Here is a 273-nt window from a genome sequence, read left to right on the forward strand (position 1 = left end):
GTGCTGGGTGGGTGTGTTGGGCTGGGCTGGCAGTGGGTGGCCACTGCATTTGCCAGCTCTGAGAATTTTGGGGGGCTCTGGAGACCTGTCTTGTCCAGATGTTGTTTCACCTGGCTGCACAGATTTCCTCTAGGAATGGTTGTGATTCTTGCTGAGGTCAGGACCCAGGGATGTGCAAGCTTTGTCACACACTGCAAAGTGGTTGTGTAGGAATAAGTACAGTAGATCTTCATAAACAAAAAAAGAAATTGAGATATGTCTTTTTAGCAGTTT

This window comes from Parus major, chromosome 20 (assembly GCF_001522545.3).
Source record: "Parus major isolate Abel chromosome 20, Parus_major1.1, whole genome shotgun sequence".
Classification (NCBI taxonomy): domain Eukaryota; kingdom Metazoa; phylum Chordata; class Aves; order Passeriformes; family Paridae; genus Parus; species Parus major.